The sequence below is a fragment of the Peromyscus maniculatus genome, chromosome 2, assembly GCF_049852395.1.
Source record: "Peromyscus maniculatus bairdii isolate BWxNUB_F1_BW_parent chromosome 2, HU_Pman_BW_mat_3.1, whole genome shotgun sequence".
Taxonomy (NCBI): domain Eukaryota; kingdom Metazoa; phylum Chordata; class Mammalia; order Rodentia; family Cricetidae; genus Peromyscus; species Peromyscus maniculatus.
In genome coordinates, this window is record NC_134853.1 from 98,757,081 (window position 1) to 98,779,357 (window position 22,277).

Below are 22,277 nucleotides of genomic sequence, written 5' to 3' on the forward strand. Positions count from 1 at the left end.
TCAGTAGTCACAGAGGATAATATGGCTATGACCCACACAGCCTTTCAGCCTTCCTGTCCTCCATCAATCATGAACTGTGGACTTTTCCCAGAGAACCACATGGAATATTGTGGCAAATGAAAAGAGAGGTGGTAAAGAATTCAGTATTTCCAATATTACCTCTTTAAATCATTCTCAAATTTTGATGCTCTTATTATGATTATACTGCAGCCCATCCAAACAACCAAATAGTAATGCTCATTCTCTCAACTTTAGTGTGCTAATGCAGAATGGATTCTCATAGCTTTACAGCAAATCAATTTCTGGTGGATCCAGTAATTCCAAATAAACTGTATCACCTCTGGTCAATCAATGGATTAAAATGCTTATGGGTTCCTGACTGGCAGCATTACTGGGAAGTAACAGGAACTTTCAGAGGTGGGGAGCACATTTGGTGGAACACACTGGAGGTGTGTTCCTGTCCTGGGCCTCTGTCTCTCATCTTTTCCCTGCCATGAAGGACAATGCTCTGCTCCACTAACCCTCCCACTATTACATTCAGAAACAAGGAGAGCCAGTCAACCATTGACCTTAACCTCTGAAACAATGAACCAAAATAAATCTTTATTTCTTTAAAATGGTTTCTGTCAGATATTTGTCACAGTGATGGACAAGCTAACTCACACAACCCACCAAAGCATCAAACGTGATATTTCACTGTTTCCTAAAACATACAACCTAGTGCCTATAAATGTGTAGCAAGGAGTTGGTACAACCTAGAGGATCAGTCCTCTCTGTGGGAGCCTGATGTCCCTAAAGGATGTCAGGAAAGATTTTTAAAAAAAAAAAAAAAAGAAAAAGAAAAAAGAAAGGCAAACAGAACAACAACAAGGAAAAAAAAAAGCATTTTTGGACATCAGAAGGAAAGGAGACACTAATAGCGGTAGCAAAACTGGTGCCTGTGAAACATGAAAAATAACAAAATAGCACTAAAGTATAAATGGTAGCACTTAAGAGACCTCAAGATTGCATGGTTTCTCTGTCTAAAAAAACAACACGAAAGGTAAGAGACTGACTTAAAGGGCTAATTATTTAGTTACTAACCAGAAGTCAGAATTTACTGACTCTTGAGAGTGGCCCAGACAATCATCTCAGCCAGAAAAAAAAAATGTTTCACAGAGAAGAATGGGGAAAGAAGAGAGTTGTGCCTTCAATAGCACCTAACAGAGAACCAAGCGCTCTACGAATGGTGTGCAGTATAGATGCCTGCTTTCCCATCAGCCTCATGGGTCCGGTGGAGGAGTACATGCAGCTTCCATGAAAAAGTTTTTGGAGTTTGTAAGATAAGCCTCAATTGTCTGAGTGACCTGATGCAACTCCATGGGAAAGAACAAGTCAGGGACTCAGGATTAGAGTAGGAGATATGGCCCTGCAAGCATTTTGGAGTGAAGAAGGACCAGGACCCAGGTATGTGGGAAGCCTCTGGTCAAGGTAAAGAATGTGTTGAATATTTCAAACTTTGATTTTCAAAGCTGCTATGCTATCTCTGCAGCTGTGATTAAGGAAGGTCGGGAATTTGATAGAGCCTTAATAGGAAACGAGGAAAGTACTTCATAGGGAAGAAAAGGGTCTCTGTCAAAGATATTTGTGGGTCGAGATTTTCTCAGGTTTAGTAGATAACAATCTAATACTTTACAAACCTCACATTTGGAAAACAGAAATTCTAAGCTAAAGATAAAAGGCTATGGAACATAATAAAGTTAGGGGTTTCTAAACTTCTTTGGAAAAAAAGACAAGCTGAAAAATGTTCCTGTGCAGGGGAAGAAATTGTACCTTGTAATCTCATTCAAAGAAAATGTTTATGTTCTCATTAAAAATATAAAATTCTGTGAGGTGGTATATTTTAAAAATGGTTAGAATATGGGAGGAGAAGGAAGGGAGGCTAATAATGTGCTAAAACTGCAGATGAAATCAACAAAAGACTAAAACCTTATTGCTGAAACCCTGATTTAAGTTCCACCTTGACTAAATCCCTTGAACCCTGTAGCTACTGATGTATAAGTTTCCAGACTAGTGGGCCAACCAATAAATCTTTCTTCATTTAAGTTGTCTATATCAGTTACTTTGATAACAAATACACTCATTTCAGGACCTGGTCCTTTTTCTTACTAACATCTGTCATGACTCAATAAAATCATTTATTTCAGAGAAATTTCTGTCTCAGCAGATTTGATTGAATAGTTCAGTGTTTGTTGACTTGGTTCCGGAAACTTCTGTGCCAGTAAATGAGGAAGGAAGATGCATGAATTTTATGTCTCAGTTGGAAAAGGTCCTGTAGCCTCAATCTTGTTTGCCTAGACTACTCTTGCCTCAAGTCACTAAACAGCCTAAAGCTTCCATACTTGACAATGATAATATGAGCCCATGGGAGTATTCTCCTGGGAAATCCCTTAGACAACATAAAATGGCCAACCAGTTGATCCTGTGTGGCCATCTTCTGATAGGTATATCCACATGACTCTTCCCTAATACCAGAGAAATAGTCAACAAAACTCAACATTAACTACTAAGTCCATTGTTAAGAAGTATGTATAATTATATACTTAGCTAAGTCAATCCTCTTTTCTGAACCCTCAGTACTAGCATGCACTAGTTTCTGGCGGTTATACATCAGTGGTGACACTTGTCCTGTAATAGGAGCCTTCTCCCAGGATCACAGTAGAGCTGCACTTCACCATCAAACCATGGAATATGTCCCTGAGATGATGTTAATGTGCTGGGTAATCATTCTTCACACCCTTCTCTGATTTTATTCACTGAAAATATGAAATATTCAATAAGGAAAGCCTTCCAAGTTTAAATATCCTATTCTGGAAAACATGGAGGATATATGTAATTGGTATGATTGGTGTTGGTCTGACAAAAAACTAACCAACCAACCGAAAACTTCCTTTTAGTTACACAAAAAGAAATGAGAACATTTGTTCCCTTTAAAGGACACACATCCTTATAATGTAGGTAGAAGTGGTGCTTATGTTATTTTCATTATAGTGCTTAATTCTAAAGACTGGAGAAAGGATGTTCTCTTTGATTCTTCAAATGCCTTCCAGGGACAATGCAGCTAAAAAGTAAAGACTATAGTGCAGGATATCCACATATCTACATGTAAAAAGCAACAAGAACTGTGAAACTCCCTTGTCAAGAGACAAATCACATGTTGAACTCTTCATTGGACCAAGTCAAGGACTTTCCCCGTGAACACCACTTAGGACCACTAAAGGGCCAGTGTAGGAGGTCATTATAGTAGACTTGGCTCCTCCAATAGCTACCAAAATGAACCAACATAGTGTCATTTCTACTTAACTTCTACATACCACTACAATAATGCTAATCTGCATATCTAACTTTAAAAAACAAAACAATAAATAAAATAAATGATGAGAGTGAGAAGAAGCAAGACTCTTCAACTGGCCACTTTCAGCTGAGTGGCAATGAATTCCTAAACTGTGAGATGAGAAGCCCAAAGGAGTGTTTACACATAGTCTGGGGTGAAGGACATAATGGCCACAGAGAACAGCAAATGCCAATCTCTCTCTTTGCTTGGGTCAGAAATTCAGTTGTTTGTGTGCTGCAGATCACTCATTGCTTCTCATCCCCAGCACATATGTCCCATCTATTTCGTGGCACTGGACCAGGACTATAAATATTTCACTTGCCACAACTGGCACACACAGCATTAAACTACTGTATCAGTGGAGAGTTTGGAGTCACATCAAGGTGAAGGATTTCCATCCTGACTTCTTGTGCTCTATCTAGCAAATACCCGCAAGGAGTAGTTTCTGTTCCTATAGAAACCAGAACTTCCAAAATTCTGTAGTAAATATGGTCTGAGGAACATGGCACCTCCCAGGGCAATTTTCTAAAGAATTGGAGGTAAATTAACCTTAGTCTGCCATTTATAGTACAGTTAAAATAATTTCAACCAGTTAACCATGACTTAAACTCTCTATATGCCATTTCTTAATTCTTTTTTTTTTTTCGTTTTTTTGAGACAAGGTTATTCTGTGTATTTTTTGAAGCATGTCCTAGCATTTCTTAATTCTTTCATAGACTTTCCTTGTGAGCATAGTGTGTGTGCATGTGAGAACGCATGTTCACATGTGCATTGGCACAATTGTATGTGCAGGTGTTCATGCATGTGTGTGTATGTGCACTCATGTGTGTCTATATAGAAGTAAGTCACAGACTTCAGATGAGTTTCTTCATTGTTCTCCACCATATTCATTGAAGCAGCCTCTCAATTGGACTGAGACTTGTTTTTACAGCTACTCTGGCTAGCTGGCTTGCTTCAAGGATTGCATTTCTCTGCCTGTCAGAAACTGAAATTATGTGATATAGGATTCAAACTCCCAATCCTCAAAGTTGAGTTGAAAGTACCTCATCCACAAAACCATCCCTAGTTTCACTCCTGAAACAGTAGAGAGTTACTTACTCCCTAATAGCCAGTAACAGTTAGTAGCATCTTCTACTACAGGTAACAATTCTTAATCACAATCTTTTGCAGTTCAAATTACCATGTGATTTCTGCCTCCTGATGGTCCTTGGCTTATGCAATAAGTCATCTATTTCTCTAAAATATTTTCAAGAGGAGTAGAAGAAAAGGCTCAAGCACCAGATACTAGAAATTAGTCCCAGGACAATGTTATTGAACTACCCTGTAGACGAGTGACTGTAGAATCAAGACAGTATGGACACAGTTTCTAGAACTGACCCTGTATAGAGTTGGTACAAAGACTTGATAGACAAGTACTAATGTCCCCTACTTACTGAGTCTTCAGAGAAGCCCAGCATATTGTCCAAACTTCATTTTGTTTCTTCAATCTTGGTTTAATTTTGAGTTGTACAAGAGAAGATTAGAATAGTTGAATTGAAGTTTCTACTCTTAAAAGTAAGCTTAATCTAAGTTATTGTTTGGGGTATTGCTGTAGATATCACTATAAATAAAACACTGATGGCCAGTGACCAGACAGGAAATATAGGCGGGACAAAGAAAGAGCAGAATTGGGGAAACAGGAAGAAGGAGGAGAGACACTGCAGCCACCGCCAGGACAAGCAACATGTAAAGACGCCAGTAAGCCACCAGCCACGTGGCAAGGTATAGATTTTTAAAAATGAGTTAATTTAAGATATAAGAACAATTAGCAAGAAGACTGCCATGGCCATATAGTTTATAAGTAATATAAGCATCTGAGTGATTATTTTATACGTGGATTGTGGGACTGTGGGGCTTGGTGGAAGCTGGAGAGAAGTCCTCCAGCAACATCTGGCACCCAATGTGGGGCAAGAATCCATTAAAAACCACTTGGCTTGGCGGCAGGTCCGCTTTCCCGCAAGGGCAGCAGGCCGGGCTGTTGGCTTCCTCGCCTGGGGCTAGGTCTGCTTGACCTCAGGCCAGACTAACTATGAGCTGCTTGCTTAAAGCCTGCTTGCTTAAAGCTGGTGCTACAAACAACTCAGGCCTGCCATGCCGAACAGGGCCCGCCCAACGGCTCGAGTTTCCATCTTAAGCCTGAGAATATTTAATAACCAATTCTAAACAGAGCCAAAAACAGGTTCCTGCTTCATGTCTCATAAGGGCAGCTAGACACCACAAAACTCAGGTTTGAACACTGGTGGGTTCCTGGCGTGTGTGTTTGACCAGCAGTATGGCGGTAATGAGGTGTCTACCAGCGGCACATTACGCTGTGTGGTAGATTTAGTCTTTACTAGTATTAAAAAAAAAAAAAAGGTTTCTGGACTATACTCTGCTTTTATAAAAGCTTAGATCCACTATTTCTGAGACTTGATGACTCACAGAACTGGCGGAAAACGCCATGTTGATTAGCTGAAATGGGCGGAGCCACAGCGCCATTTCAATCTTACAATGGTGCAGTTTAAAACAATAGGCACAATGTAATATAAAAAATAAGCCACATAAAGATTTATACCACACAAAGAATCTGGATTATGTTTTCTTTGATATTCGTAACTGAAGAAAAACATTTGATTCCAAAAGCTGTTGAATTATGCCAAAATGTATATTTTAAAGGTACCTTCACTTCAAAATTTGGATTTAAGGATATGTTGCTTTGGAAAAGAGGTTCTGCTTTTGTTTCCACAGAAAGCCAGAGGCTGTGGATTTGTTCCAGATTAAGATACATCAGGTTTCACCAGCCAAGACCCCCTGAAAGGTCTCCGATATCACCATGGCCCAGATGATCCAACATCCAGAGCGGTTTCAAGGCAACTGGTTCACACAATACAGCCTCATGGACTACCCCATAGGCCTAAAATTTTCTTTGAGTCCCCATAAGATACAGCGCCCCCCTCCAGCAGAAAGTAGTAAGAGATGCTATGCCCAAATTCCCAAATATACCAAGCTGGCTTTAAAGGTGGAATTGGCTCACTCCCCCTCTAAACCCAGACATATTGCTTTAAAGAAAATGGTTAAGAGATTCTTGTGTCCCAAATCAGAAGAGCCCTCTGGTGTGGGACAGAGAAAAACCAATATTTTTATTTAAAACAGGTTGATTATAAATGTGATCTCTTTCTAAAAAAGAAAAGGGGATATGATATAGATATATAGGAGGATATAGAGATGATAAGATAAAAGGGTAGATTAATGAACCTACTTTTAAAGAACAACTTGTTTAAAATGTTTTACATTGGTATAAATTTTAGTTTATTGACACAAACTTGAAGTTAATTTTGTTATACTGTACATATATATTTCTATTCTTGTTTGAGGTATTATGTTTATGTAACTCATTTAAAATTGTAAAGGATAATTTAAAAAATAGATTAATAATTAGTCATCTATGATAATCATATCTGTAGCCATGTTAGTTAAGTCTTCTAGGTATACATAGATATATTTCAGATAGCTAGGTAATCTTCAAACACTTCATAGACCTAGAGAATATGGAATTTAAATAACTTAGAATTCTGTTGACATGAGACACAATTGCTCCTGGCTGCACCAATTTGATCTGAGAGAATGTTGGGCTTCTAAGACATTTCCATTTGGAAGTATGTCTTCTTGGCACAAAATGGCCTACTGGGCAAAGAACTGCCCTTGCCTTGATGGCTGACAGTACAAATGCAATGCTGTCCTTCCTGGACAAGCGGGACACAAGGAAAGTGACCACTGTACTCTGCCAAGACAGGGTAAGATGGTCTTTCAGAATTCCTGCCTCTAAAAATGGTCTGTCAGATACTCTAGGCCTGTAGCCAGTTTGAATGTACCAACAAAACTGAAAAATATTAGGTGTTCCATGCTTCCAGTTGTCTTGGTCTATTCTTGCAAGATTCCCAAAAGTTGCTTGCATCCATTTACCATTTCTCAGGTACCATTATGTTCCTTCTCAGGTCTTTGATGTGGTTAAAGACTAGATAGTTGTAATTTCCTCAGTTATGATAAAAGATAAGTTAGATATAAAACCTTAAACTCACAAATATAAGATAGATAGGACATCTTCTTTAATATTGTAACTATAATTCTTGCTCAATAATTGTTTTGTTATATGCAATTTTACCATGTTAAAGTTAAAACCTTCCTTTTTAAAAAAAGAAGAAAAGGGGAAGTGCTGTGGATATCACTCTATATAAATAAAACACTGATGGCCAGTGACCAGACAGGAAGTATAGGCGGGACAAAGAAAGAGGAGAATTGGGGAAACAGGAAGAAGGAGCAGAGACACTGCAGCCATTGCCAGGACAAGCAGCATGTAAAGATGCCGGTGAGCCACCAACCACGTGGCAAGGTATAGATTTATAAAAATGAGTTAATTTAAGATATAAGAACAGTTAGCAAGAAGCCTGTCACGGCCATACAGTTTATAAGTAATATAAGCATCTGAGTGATTATTTTATATGTGGATTGTGGGACTGCGGGGCTTGGTGGAAGCTGGAGAGAAGCCCTCCAGCAACAGGGTATTATATCTATATCCCAAGAAATAGGAAGTAGAAAGGATGAAAAATGTCAAAATGAAAATGGCCATTTATATTTTCTTGTCTGTGATTCCACTGGTTTGAATCACATCTTATTAATGAGAAGCAGCTCTATGTCTATGCTCTGAATCATTTAGAGTGGCTATGAAAAGGGGAAAACAGGAGGACAAGCACTGGGAGATACAACAGGGTGTACATCTGAATACATGTCTCTGCTCCTTCCATCAACCTAGCTGAGCTTTTTATGGATTTGGGGTGGTATGCTGGCTAGTTTTTATATCAATTTGACCCAAACTGGAGTCATTTTGGAAGAGGGACCTCAGTTGAAAATATGCCCCCACTAGTAAAGCCTATGGAGCATTTTCTTGATTGACTATTAGTGTTGGATGCTTAGCCTACAGCAGATCATCCCAACCCTTGTATGGTAGTCCTAGGTGTTGATAACAGAGCAGCCATGAGGAACTACCCTGTAAAAAGCTTTCCTTTATGGCTTTTGCTGCAGTTTTTACCTCCCAGCTCCAGTTTGAGTTTCTATTTCCCTTCATGATTGACTGGGATTACAATGTGTGACAGGAAGTAAACCCTTTCCTCACCAAGTTTCTTTTGGTCATGCTGCTTTATCACAGCAATAGAAACTCTAAGGCAGATAGGGGCAACATGAACTCTATGGAATGTGCCCCAAACTCCCCATTATTTTAGAATTCTGCTTATTGACTTAGAACTCTTTAGATTGATGGGAGTAAATAAACCTGTGAAGTAGCATCTATAAACACAGACTTATAATTTTGAGCCAACTATGAGCAATCTTCTCTCCATTGCCTATGGAAGTTGCTACTGATCATTTCCTCCTTTACATAACTACTGGGTATATTTTTAATCCTGTTTCTTGACACCAAATTCAGGTTTACTTGAGTGGCTTTGAAGCTCATATTCAACCAATTCAAGTTTATAGTCACAGAGAAGCAAGTGTGTGTGTGTGTGTGTGTGTGTGTGTGTGTGTGTGTGTGTGTGTCCATGTTTGATCTGGATTAAATTCAGGGTTTGTTCAGACAAGAACAGTACTTACTATTTAATTACATTTACAGCCTAGAAATAAGGTTTACTTTTTAGAGTTTTAAGCATAGGTCACTAGTCAAATGAACAATATTTGTAAGTTAAGTAAAAAGTAGATATTTCAAGAATAGTATATACCTTTTTGAGTAAAAACAACTGTGGGAGTCTAAAAGGCTCCACAGAATTTTATTTTCTACATAATTCCATAAATAAGATTTGAAGAGTTTACAAATTTATTTTTAAAATCAAAACATATAACTCTTAATTCTATTATTCAATTTTAGTTCCTTAGATGCGTATAGAAATTAGAAATAGCCTTTTTTGCCATTTTATCAGATGAAATAAAGAAGTTGAGACTAAACTGAAATCTACTTTTAATTGCTTCTTTCTGGACATTCATTCATTTAATGAGCATTTATTGAGTGCATACCCCATTCCAATCCCAGTAAGTAAACAAGTAATTAAGCCAAAGGTATTTAGTTCAGATGCTGATAAGTTTCCTGACGAAAAATGAATGAACAAGAGGGGTATGTGGCAAAAGGGCAGAAGGGAAGGGGCAGGGAATGAATATTTAAAAAGAACAGTGACACAGAGGTGATAGAGTGGTCTGCGCAGGAGACGCAAATGAGGAAACCCATCCATGTGAATCAAGGTGTGTGTGTATGTGTGTGTGTGTGTGTGTGTGTGTGTGTGTGTGTGTGTCCCCGTCCTAAAAAGAAAAAAACCTGAGGCTGTGTAACTACCTGGTTTGCTCATGGCATTGGAAATAGGCCTAACGTAGGCTCTGCCAGAGACCAATCAGAGGAAGTCAAATATCTAGTCCCAAATTCACTCACTCAGCACACTGTAAACACTAGCAACATGCAACACAAAAATCCACGACAGTATGAACATGACAGAGATGTGACATCATAACCAGAATTTTACAAATTATAATCCTTTCTCTTTCTGCCTAAATTTTTGGTGTTAAACAAGGATGCAGAGGAGCAATTACAAATGAGCATGTTGGGAGACTGTTATCACTAGATGAAAGTGATGGCCACAGTGTGAGATGCTAACTTAGGACATGACTTGAAGGTGATACGGTAGGAAGTACAGAGAATCTAGACAACATTTATAGGAATTCAATGCTGGGCTGAGCATATAGTAACATATATTCATCACATTTTGGGGAGTTCCTTGTAGAAGGAGTGGAGGCTTGGAAAAGGTTATTTTATCATGACTTTGTTAGGAAAACAAAAAATTTGAAGTGTTCATCAGCTAGACATCTAAGTAAATCTGTGGAGTATAAACTGGGGACAAGAATGTGGCATTCAGGAAGGTATTTAAGGTATTTGTGTACATATGGGCTATTATGTGATGAGTAGAGTCAACAAAGATAGTCTCATCAAGTCTATTATACGTCAGCCATTCTGTTAATATCCCTCCACACGTAACTTTCACATCAATCCTCACACATACACAAAAATTAAAATTGAGTTTAAAAAGCTTAGTATGTTTATATAATCACATGCATAACATATAAAAGCCATTATTCTTAGCCTGTCTACTTTAAAATATTTTCTTCAACACTGTGTAAACAAGTATCTCTCCTTGCACTGAATGTACTGACTGTATCTCTTTAATAATTGGAGGGTAATGTGGAAAATGGACAAATAATGTAATAGATATTTTAACTATAGGAAAAATATTTTAGTGTCTGGAAAATCATGCTGAAATATTTCTAATACAAAATATTTCTGTTCTCATTGATGAAATACATCAAATTTCTAACATATCTATATCAAAACTATGTTTAGAAAATAAGTAAATCTACCTAGCTGTCACACACACACACACACACACACACACACACACACACACACACACGCACACACACTATGCATTAAGGTTAGGAATTAAATATCTAGTATCAAACAACCAAGCTTTTGTTTCTGGCTTTATGATATAAGAAAATTGAACATGTTTAACAATGAACACAAAACGTCATTAGGGTCTTTTCCAAAGACCTTTAAACATATTCAGTTCTCTCCTATCAAAGACAGTAAAGGAAGCTTGGTATTTCAATGGAGCGTTCCTCTTCTATCTTCCACCCCATCTTCTTATGCATGATTCCCTTTTTCCTAATACATAACAAACACTCAGTATAGTATAGCTTATATTTATCACTTGTCCTCAACTCCTGCAGCCTTCTGCTGTATGTTTCACTCACTTATAGATCTCATCAAATCGGTGCTAGAATCCAGCACAGAGACACTATAGAAAATAAATTCAGGTCACATTAACTCCTCATGCTTCAAATCCTTCCATATTCCTCATCTGTATGTACTTTAAAGGATCCTTTAAGTCACTATGATCTGTGAACTGCCTGTGTCCTGATTCAACATTTTCATAATTAACTGTCTTCATTGCTTTTCAACCAAACTCTATTTCCTCTGTCTTGTACTTAGTATGTTCTCTCATGCTTCAAGTTTCTTTTTCTCACTTGATCCCCACTTTTTCTATCTTAGTCCAACCCCTTTGTCCTCCTGTACACTGCTCCATTGCCTTCAGAGGCTCCTCTAGTGTTCTAGTCTTTCAATCTGCCATGTAGTGCACAGCAATGCATGCTTTTGCAAGAACAGACTTAGTGGTACATACTTCATACATGCTTCAAAATGAGTTAAACTTATAATTTTCATATACAACATATCTCTTGTTATTACAGGCTTACTTTTTACTCTGTATTGTAATAAAATGCCCTAATGGACATGGTAATAAATACTGGTGAAATAAATTTGTCTTTGATGTTTCTTATATAGTAAAGCCAGAAACATCTTTGGATGTTTGTGTGGCTTTATCTTGAAAGACAAAAACAGAAAGTAGTAAAAAGGCTTCAGTTTCTTCCTTGAACCAAATGAATCATTTTTACTTTTTCTTTAAAACCTTGTTAGAAAAGGAAAATTGCGTCTGTAGTTGTCCAATAGGTCAAAACAACACATGTGTTTGCCCATTTTTTTTTGTCTGTATGGACAATAGAGGTTGGGAAGCATACTCAACCAAAGGGCTGAGTATGAGGGAATATGGTGGGACACCTGGAAATTGATTTCTTTCTTGAAAACAGTATTCTTATCCCAAAAGATCCTTTTAAGACAAGCACAAGGAGAAAGATAGATGCCAGTGAGCCTCTGGGACTTGGATTATTAATGGTAAGGGGGAAAGGGCAAAAATATTAAGTAGCAATAATGTAAAAGGGAAAAATTCAACCATAGAACTCCATTTACATTCGAAGAGTCCACTTGAAAAAGTAGCATTTTTCATTTTTCTCAAATTATAAAATGAAGAGATAGTAGCAACTACATTTCAGTTTAGTACTCAGTGTCTGCAGTTTCTTAAACTCTCATTGATTTATGTATTTGCTATTCTTTTTTATGATTATGATAAATAACTTAAAAATTGAGTCTATCACAATGGAGATGAATAAGGTCATTTTTCATTTCTAATGGAAAGCCTGTCTTTCTTGAGGTTATATAGCACATAGGTAGAAGCTGAAACTTACTCACACCATGAATGATGGGCAGCTACAGGGTCTGTTTGTCACAGTTCATCTGCTGTAAACGAGATGGCTACATGCTTAGGGCCCATCCATTTGTTTATAGAGACAGATTAATTTTTCTGTCTTTTGTTTTCTGCTTGCAACCTTAGCTTACAAATTACAGATTAAAAAGGCTGAAGTCTTCCTAACACACACACACACACACACACACACACACACACACACCACAAAACATAAAAGTATGAGTCTTCTCAAAACACACAGAGATTGAACATTTTCATGGTCTTATAGATTCAATTATTAGAAATTTAAAAATTTTGGAAATTTCCAAAGATAAAAAATGAATCATGTTACGAAAACAAACAAACAAACGTAAGACTCAGAGTGTAAAAGCTTCTGAAATTATACTTTCAGTTTAAAGTCTTTTATTTTGGAGAAGTCTGCCCTGATGCAAGGTTGAAGTAGCTGAAACAGGAACAAGCCAATCCTGTTTGTTCTTAGTGCTTTGAATTTTAATAGCACAATGTTTGAGAAATGGTCTAGTTCATTTGGATTGCTGAGCACTTTTTCAAAACAGAATGGGGACATAATAAGCAAGAGAACAACATAAAAATCAAAGGAACATCCACCAAAGAATTAGATCTAAGGAACTCATTTTGAAGAGGATCAGCCTAAGGAGCTAACTGACTTATGGATTATAAAAGAATGTTTTAAACGACACATCAGAAAATGTGGTTGCTTTGGGCATCAATTGAAATATTAGCAATTACCATAATTGAGTACAGTTTCAAAAATAAATATAATGCAAATCTGACATCAGTTGCAATTTATTTGGATTATAATGGGAAACACTTTTAATAACACATTAGAAAAATCATTAACTGGAGATCCATTTACTAAGTGACAATAATAAAAATTGATGAGTGAACGTGAGCAGATTTATATTTGCATGCTAAATCTATGTAGCTATTCATAAATAACTCCTGAATAGCAGTGTTTCTCAATATAGGAATTACTTGTACTTGGGTGAGAAATTTTCACTTTTTGAGACTGGCCATATGTAGAAAGACTTCTTAGGTCCTTTCCAAAAGGCTACAGTAATTAGATGAAGAACATGTATGTCTTACACACATGCATACATACCAGATGCTGACTGGCTTTCCTAGTGATGCACAGTTTGGTAAGGACAAAAGACATTAAATGATCTTATTCAGATCTGGAATCTGCACACTGCAACACAGACCTGTCAGGGGAAATGTGTCCTCTAGTACAACAGTGGTGTGACTGCTACATGATAACTAACCCCTTTGATTGAGTCTGGGGCCATCTCCATAGGAATAGGAACTCATGCCTGGTCAGAAGCCTGTGTCTGATGTGATTGTAGACCCTAGGGTGGAAACTATTTTTGTCATTTTTGCTAAGTAGTCATGTCAAATCACCTTCTATATATATTTACATTTTTTGTAAAAGCTGCTATAAATGTTGGTCAGAAAAGCTGCCTTTTTCAGTTGGAAGCAATTAATGCAGATACTCATAATTAGTCAAAATGCTGAGAATAATGACTTTTACTGCCCAGTTCTAAAAAGAATATCTTTATCAAAACTCAGCCCCAACCAAGGTTCAGGTTACATAACAGTAGAGGAGATAAAGAATGTAAAAGCTGAAGGATATGGAGTTTTGTGATGTGTTTTCTTCTATACATGAAATGGCTATTGTGTTCATAGACACAATAGCGTGGTTGTGCTTACACAAGATCTGTACAAGATCAAGGTGGCCAGATTTCTAGCAAATCCCTACAAGATCTCACCCTTCACTAGAATTATTGACAGTTGATAACTGATGGAGATAGAGAATTGTTTCTTGGGGTTGTAGCCAATTGTATATTTCTCATGCTCTAGTTAATGTCTCAATACCCATATGCATATGGGCACCAGTAAATTAATTTAATGGGTCAATTAAAAAGAGAGAGAATGAGCAAGAACATGAAGTTGGGAGGTGGTAATGGTGTAGAAATGTTGGGGTTACTTTGGCTGAAATGGAGGTGTAGATATGATCATATTTCACTGAATACACATATGAAATTAACAAAGAATAAGAAATGTATTTCTATTGCTTTTTTTCTTGAGACTATAACACTTCTACAGTTTTACATATGTTTTGAAGGGAAACTAAATGATAATATTTTAAGGAGTGACATAATAGAGATGCTCATATCACTAGCACATTTGAAATTCTAACATGAATAGACACCAATTTCACTTTAGTTCTTGAAGCAGTGAAGTCTTTGGTGATATGTAAACACGACTTATGAACAAGGCATATCTAATTAGCCGTTTAGGTATATGGTAATGATACTTCAATGTGACATCATTTAAATATCTATAAAGTGCCCTGCTTACCCTCATTTCTAAAAAAAAAAAAAATGCTTCCATTTAAGTTATTTCATTGTATTCCTTTAACCTTGTCACTTGGAGGAAAAGATACTGAACCAAGAGTATTTCAAATGATTTCTTTGACTTGTAAATAACCTAGGTTTATAGCAATTTAAACATGAAAAATCCTTTGTTTTAAGAGACACAAATTGCAGCAAAGTCCTTCAATGTGGTTACTGCACTGAAACATTCGCAGATACCCATGCCACATACTGTCAATGTAAACAGCTGAGAGGGATGCTGATATTTAGCATAGAGGTTCTCTACTCTCTTATCTATCTTAGGAAACCATGCATTATTACGTATTTCACTAGAGCATTTATTAATCAGTATAGTCTTCCAAAATCCTAAGAAAATCCTTGTGAATCAATAATAATAATAATAATAATAATAACAATAATAGTGATTGTTCTTCATCTTAAATTCGCTGAATTAAAATCTTTACCCATATAGACCAAACATGTATGTGTTTCCCATATTTATAGTGTGTAAAATCCCAGTAATATTTGCCTGACTAGAATATAGAGTTAGTACTTTAGGGAATCTTAAAAAAAAAACAGAATATTATACCATTATTATAAATCAACTTTTTATTAATGGGCCTTCAATGTCAGACTCCTGGGGTAGTGCTTAGACCTAAAGTGTAATTCATAGAAAACATTTTTATATTTATGAACACGGTAAAATATTAATAATTATATGTTGGCCAGGCAGTGGTGGTGCACACCTTTAATCCCAGCTCTCAGGAGGCAGAGCCAGACATTTCTCTGTGAGTTTGAGGACATCCTGGTCTACAGAGTGAAATCCAGGACAGGCACAAAAACTACACAGAGGAACCCTCTCTCAAAAAAGACAAAAAATAATTAAGAAAAATAATTTATATGTCAAAGATAACACTTTTCTTAGTGCTCTATGACTCTGCTATATTAAACTAAGCATTGATTTCTGATATATGAAACAAATAAAATACTTGGTAATTAATATTTAATTTTAAGTATTAATACTAAAGTTTAAGATTTCTAAGAATATTCAAATAAGCACATTCTTAATAAAGAAGCAATAGGTATCTGTCTTTTTCTTCTCAAGAACTGCAGTGGTGAGTTCATGAAAAGTTTGCATGTAAAATGTTATAATTATTTTTGGCCAGCAAATATCTTAATTAGATTTATATTACTTAGGCTTCAAAGAGTTTCTTGTACTTGAGTTCATAGCTAACTTTTGATGAATGAAATACAAAATAGGATATGGGAAGTCATTTTAGTGAACATGAAGTTGGCAATGACTTGATATTAAATACACTCCTTTTATTTATCAACCATAGGATTTTGTAATGCCAATGTTCAACATGCATCACAGCTTGACTACACTGATTTGACACAATACACATTTTGGAATTGTAGCACTAACAGTACTGTTAAAGATGAGAACATATAAGTACCGCGCGCTAACCGATTGCGCCACTGGAGCTGTGCTGGACCCTCTTTGTTATGAGACTGACCTGCTGGCAATATGTGCCCACTGATACAATAGTGGTATGATGGCTCCGGGGTAACCAACTGCTTCCTATTTGGATGTGAATTGAATTACAATAGATAGATTTTCTTCCTGATGCTGTAAAGAGAGTCAAATCCCATGAGTGGGAGGGTCACAAGCTCCAGGGGTAATCTACCAATTGCTGTTTTGAAAAAACGGTCATGCCGTCAAACTGCACACTAAATATTTATATTTGGAACCGTGGTTTTGTGCTGCTCTCTATTTTTGTCAGATTTTTTTTTTATAATAGGTACTAATCAATTCACAGACTCATAACTACTCAAACTGGCAATTATAAATAACAAAGAGTGCTTAGTTTTAGGCACGTCATTTATATAAACATCCCAGAATCTAAGAGTCAGGGAACTTCCTGGAATAATGGATGGAAACTCCCCAGCTGATGGAAAGGAAAGGTATAAAATGTGGACTTCTGGACATGACCTTGCTATTGCATGGATCAATGGGTACATCTACAATTACTTGCACAATACCTTCACAGGATCTAGACAGTAAAAATTCCAGCATGAATGGGGAGGGCCCCTGACACCTGTTGGAGGGACAATTGGCCGTTGATTACTGATAAAAAAAAAATGGAGTCATTCTCCTTTGCAAACAGAGCCTCTGATAGCTTGCTCATGCCTGAGGATATTTTCACACAAGGTGGCACGTAGAGGCAGAATTGAACTCATGAAGCTATTCGCAAAAATATTAAAAGGTGATAAGGAGTAGAGAGAAGGGATGAAGACACTAGACAAGGTTGGAGAGAGGAAGTGGTAGTTATGAACAATATACATTGTATAAATGTATTCAACTTTAAAAGATTAAAATAAATCATTTAACAGAAAATGAAAAGAAAACAGTCAAATCAATACCACAGTCTTGAGAATCTGAGAATGTCAAAATACAATAAAGCTTGTTGTTGTGACCAAAAAAAAAAAAAAAAAAAAAAAAAAGATGAGAACAAATTTTGTCCAAACGCTAATGGTTTCACCATTCCACCTAAAGTTTAAAGAACTTTAAAAAAATAACAGTCAAGCTAATCATCATAGGGAATTGGTAGAAAAAAAACTATTAAAACATGCAGATTTAGATTGCAAGGGAGCATAAAGCAAAGAGTATTCACTCATTCATATGCATGCAATCTTTGTGCTGTGTGAGATATGTAATCATTGGAAGAAAATGATTTCATTTCATCCAGGAAATTAGTTGCTTCTTCCTCATTTGATGATTTACTTTCTGTCACAAAAAGGTTAAATAAGTATATACATCTGTAACAGATATATTAGTGCATATGCAAAAACCTTAATATTTACTAAAAATTTAGATATTCTTGACTCAAGAAAAGAATCACATAAACTATAACCTTGATGAGAAAGTTGAGTTCATGATAAATTTTCCTTAGGGAGGAATCCTGTATGAAACATTCACTGTCTTACCTCTCAGATGAACATAGGATATTTGGGCAGAATTGGAATGAGCTACATTTTATTTTTCATTCCAAATCAAGTCCTACTTTCCTTTTATCTAAATGTCCAAATGCATTTCAGACAGAATGCAATGTGCTAGAGATGTTTGTGAGAGAAAAATGTCTGTAAGACATCTTCATGTTTCTGAGTGTGTCTTTATCTGTGAATGTTCTAACAACCTACATCTGAACTCACTCTAATCTCCAGAAAGCTGGCTGTAAGCAATCCATATGGTTTAGTCTCTACTGTTAAACATTAAATATAAAAAATATGGAACATACAATCTTAATAAGCCAATTTAGTGAAATAGAAATAACAGAGGGGAATGAATAAAGTATCGTGGGCAAATGAATTTGTGGAGTGAGCCCATGCCTCAAATCTAACAGCTTTGTTGTGAAACAGATAGCAAAATAAATAAATAAGAGCCAGTCATTACCATGAAGAAATTATCTACCAACACTGTCCTTATTATCTATAATTGTTCTTCAGAACCTGGCAAAATATGCATCCATGTGGGAAGACTGCATTGTGGAGTGTGGGGGTTTGACTGAGAATATCTTCCATAGGCTTAGATGTTTGAATACTTGGCCCCCAGTTTAGGAGGTATGGCCTCGCTGGAGGAAATAAGTTACTGGATTGTTCTCACTGCTTTCTGCTTGCAGTTTAGGATGGCAATTCTCAGCTTGCTCTACCAGTTGTCATGCCTGCCTGCTGCAACACTTCCTTGCCATGATGGTAGAGGACTGTTCTCTCTCTGGAACCATAAGCCCAAATAAACCTTTCTTTTTATATGTTGTGTGGGTCATAGTGGTTTATCTCAGCAATAGAAACATAACCAATACAGAAAGTTTCTATGACTTTTACAAATCACACATCTGGAGACAGCATCAAGACTCCATCTTAACTCCTATACATTTTCTTTTGAAGCAGAGTCCTTCAATTCAACACCATCTGTGTCAAATTGAGCACTTTTAATTGAGAATTTATTGTAATTATTATCTAATACTCATAACATGACAGAAATTTTGTTGGACTCTTCTATCACTAACACATGAAATTAATGTCTGCATTTAAACTCTATTTCCACAGTTCCCATTGACATACTAGTAAAACTGAGAGAAAGACAGAATCAGCTCCATAGTTTATTAAAAAAATATTCATAAACCACTAAGATATGAGTTTGGCACAGATCAGAAATCCAGTAAATGATAAATAATTTCTCTTGTGATATACAGTTTGTTTCAATCATTCATATATTTAAGTATAACATAAGAGATGATACTAATAGCCCCATAACATTTGCTTAGAAGAATATAATTAAAAGATAAGAAAACGACATATAATCAAACTAATAAGCATATTGATCCCTGTGATGAAAGAATTTTCAAATATAGAAAGATTCCATTTGCTTTCAATACTGCCCAACCTGTGCTTTCTAAACAGCAAGCGGGACCATTAACACTGCCTCTCCCCAAATGAACATGAGAGGTAACTATTCTGAATTACAATGGATTGGAACAAAAACTCAGTTTTCAATATTAGAATCACACCCTGTAGATAACTGAAAAAAATTAGCCTGTGTCTGGGGTCAAAGTTCCTGTTGTTAGGCTGGGGACCCTCAGACAACCCTGAGCTCACTCTGACAAATGGTAGACCCTCAAGTGCATAGAGTACAGAACCAGCCAGCTATCTGAAATAGACTGTTCCATTTCATCATGTAGCTTCCCTGCCCACCTGTACGAACTGCTCTTTAGGATACAGGGATGAGCCAGACAGGGTTTACCTAACTGCTAAGTCAGAAAGTACCTTTGCCAAATCTTGAGCTGTTCTGCCTCATCCTTTGATAAGCTGCAGGAGATGAGATCACATTGGGTGGTCAGATTTCTTCCAGGTTGTTGGTTACATTTGAAATACAACAGTGATTTTGAGAAGTAGGGTGAATTAAAGCACTTAAGATTTGGGACAATGAATGAAATAATATGTCTACTATATCAGTCTCATAATTGAAATATTTGTACCACTATTTTAATAACTTAGGCTTTTTTCCCACTTTTTGTTACTAAAGTAATTCTCTATATTTGTGTGCCTAGGTGTATGTAGCTGTGTCACATACATGTTCGAGTCTATGGAGGTTTGAGGTGGACACTATATCCTTTGACACTGGAATTACTGATGTTGTGAGCCACCATATTTGCTAGAAACCAAACTCTTGTCCTCTGGAAGTGTTGGCTGTACTCTTAAGGACTGGACCATCTTTCGAGCCCCCACTTTTGTTATTCTTAATCCTTCAATTATAAACACGTCAAAGGTGAATGTAAAGGTTATGCTCAAAACTACCACACTCCATAGTGTGTGCAAGCATCTTAGTACTCAAGCCTCAGAAAATTTAATTATATTCACATACAAAATGAAAGTGAGGCTCTCTTGGCTTAATTTCCCAAAGGGATAAAATGGAACAACATGGGTGGTGCTCTGAAACAGTAAAACGACAGAGAAGTGTGAGGTAAGATAAAAGGCACCTAGGATGAAGGTCAGCATCTCCTATTACTGAGGAAATCTAATGACACTTTCAGTTTATCTGGAAAGTAAACGATCTGAGCAAAAAAGCTCACTATACAATATTCTTTTTTCAGCCAAGAAAATCAAATTCGGAGAATGATAGCGGAGTGGAATAAAGTGGGGGCTTTTAGTTCTGATACTGAGAGTGCCTTTAATCTGCCACACATTTTTATTCAGTTCATTAAAGAATGACATGCATAAACATGGGGTTTAGTGTGCTTAAATCATCTTCCTGAAGATTCACATCACTGAGGCATACATTACCAATGTTCTGTTTAATATTCATTATGATCTCCTCAGTGGTTCTCCTCCCTAATGAGAGTGCAGCATCTGAATTACTCACCTACTTGTGCTGAACTTAACCAACACAGTTCATTCCTGTATAGCACATATTTTAAAAGCTCTCGCTACACTAAACAATTACACACGTGTTTATATAAACTGTCATCAACTTTGCAAACATAGTACTCTGAATTCAGTATATTAAAAAAATCAACTTTGTATTAATTTGTTTTTGAGAGAGTTTCACAGTATAACTGAGGCTGACCTAGAACTCATAACCCTCCTTTCTTAGCATCCTGAGTGCTTAGGTTACAGATGTATGCATGCTTCCACAAATGACTTAAGTATGATTTTCATGAAGTGTATTTCATGTACAATCTTAGCACATTGTTCTGTAGCATCAAATATTACATGCTAAATGCTCTTTGCTTTTGAGAGAAAGAAAGAGAGTACATTATGTAGCCAAGGTTCATGGTGATTATCCTGCCTCAGCCTTCTAAATTACAGGCATATGCCACCATGCCTAACTTCATATGCAAATTTGACTTAATTTGTTTATACATTTTAACTCAATCAGTCATATATTCACTGAAATACATTTATTTGTACTATAAGGAAACACACTCCTATCTGGGCTCTTAGAAGACTTGTATGTTTGAGGGCTGAAGAAATGGATGAAGCAGTAAAATGTTTGTCATGCATGGGAACCTGTGTTCTGATGTATAGCACCCACATAAGCCTATTGCTATCAAGGCAGACACAGCAAGATTCCGGGGGCCTGCTGGCCAGCCAGCCTGCATACAAATGAAAATTAAAAATGAGCAGTATCTAGCTGGATAAAGGAAAAGTAAATGAATCATGAGGGAACCAAACTGTCCAACTCCAGGGAAGGAATAAATTTGACTCCTTTCTGGATTGATTTGCTCATGGAACCAGCCTGCCCAAAGTGTTATCAGCTCTAATGTAGCACTGCTGATTATCAGTGGTTACCATATGATCTGAAAGTTCTTATAAACAAAGAAAATGTGTCAGGGTTCACATGAGGGAAGTGCAGGAACGGATGGAGAAGTTCCTGGTGCAGGTAAGTCTGTCTCCTGATGTGAGAGGACTGGTTCTGGGAAAGAAAACTATCCAAAGCTTCCTAAGACACTGCTCTGTGGGTTTGGAAGGGAAGAGGATTTTGCTTACAGGTACCCTCTCCATTGGGAGTATAGTGTTACAGAGGTATAATGCATACACTTTCTCATAGGGCAATCCAGAGTAGAAATGGATTGTAAAATATTAGAGGTGAGAGAAATGATAAAAGTTAAGTTCCCTCAATCCTTGCCAAACCTGTATATTTTTACTTCCCTTCTTAGTTAATGTTTTCATTCATTTAAAATATCTGCTTTTCTCTTCTTTGACTGCTTATCCTAGGAATAACTAAGAATGTTGGAGGAAGAAAACACA

General features: G+C 36.7%; 1 protein-coding gene and 1 long non-coding RNA gene across 14 annotated transcripts in view; one reads left to right on the top strand and one right to left on the bottom strand.

Annotated features, from left to right (window-relative positions):
• Nucleotides 1–22,277, bottom strand: part of Ptprd (protein tyrosine phosphatase receptor type D) — a 2,233,434-nt gene that overhangs the window by 1,521,064 nt on the left and 690,093 nt on the right. The gene's annotated exons all lie outside the window — the stretch shown is intronic.
• LOC143271882 (uncharacterized) overlaps nucleotides 7,048–22,277 on the top strand; it is a 31,136-nt gene continuing 15,906 nt past the window's right edge. Inside the window, exon 1 of the long non-coding RNA XR_013049170.1 lies at nucleotides 7,048–7,185. This is a non-coding gene — a long non-coding RNA (uncharacterized LOC143271882). The remainder of the gene's footprint in view (nucleotides 7,186–22,277) is intronic.